The sequence below is a fragment of the Ictidomys tridecemlineatus genome, chromosome 2 (assembly GCF_052094955.1).
Source record: "Ictidomys tridecemlineatus isolate mIctTri1 chromosome 2, mIctTri1.hap1, whole genome shotgun sequence".
Lineage (NCBI taxonomy): Eukaryota > Metazoa > Chordata > Mammalia > Rodentia > Sciuridae > Ictidomys > Ictidomys tridecemlineatus.
The window spans coordinates 1,977,747-1,978,800 of NC_135478.1; positions in this window are offsets into that span (position 1 = coordinate 1,977,747).

Genomic DNA, 1,054 nt, shown 5'->3' on the forward strand with positions numbered 1-1,054 from the left:
CCTCACCTCCCCCCTCCCCCCTCTCCCTCCCTCCCTCACCTCCCCCCTCTCCCTCCCTCCCTCACCTCCCCCTCTCTCCCTCCCTCCCTCACCTCCCCTCCCCCTCTCTCCCCCTCCCTCCTCTCCCCCCCTCCCTCCCCTCCCTCACCTCCCTCTCCCCTCCCTCCCCTCCCCCTCCCTCCCTCCCTCCCCCTCTCTCCCTCCCTCCCTTCCTCACCTCCCCCTCTCTCCCTCCCTCCCTCCCTCACCTCCCCTCTCTCCCTCCCTCCCTCCCTCACCTCCCCCTCTCTCCCTCCCTCACCTCCCCCTCCCCCTCTCCCTCCCTCCCTCACCTCCCCCCTCTCCCTCCCTCCCTCACCTCCCCCTCTCCCTCCCTCCCTCACCTCCCCCTCTCTCCCTCCCTCCCTCCCTCACCTCCCCCTCCCCCTCTCTCCCTCCCTCCCTCACCTCCCTCTCCCCCCTCTCTCCCCTCCTCCCCTCCCCCTCTCTCCCTCCTCCCCTCCTCCCCCCTCCCCCTCTCTCCCTCCCTCCCTCACCTCCCCTCTCTGGCTCTGGGGGGACCCAGGGCTCACTCATGCTGGGGCTCTACCAGCCCCCTCCCCAGGGCCTTGTCCTGCACTTGGAGCCCAGCTGGTCACCCAGGACAATCTGATCTCATCGCAGGGTCCTTAAAGTCTGCAAAGACTCTTTCTCCAAATATGGCTGCTGCCACCCAACCAGGACACCTTCAGGGCACACCTGCAGCGGCACCATGTCCCCGCCTGCCCTCACCCCCCACAAAGCCCTGCCTCGAGGCCCCTCTTTCTGTTCCTTCCTCTGGGTCCAGCTGTGTTTGCCTGACGGTGACCTTGGCGGCCTGCACCCCAGGCCGGGAGCCAGGAGGCCCTTCCTGCACACCCCGGCTGGGCTCTCCCTTCCCTGGCCCCCAGCGCCCCGGAGTCTGCACCGCGGTGGCCGATCCAAGTCCTGCTGTCCTCCAGGAAAGGCCCTGTCCAGCACGGCCACGCCCCCCTCCCGCTCCCCCAGCCCATGTCCCTCCCTTTGCCCAGGCCGA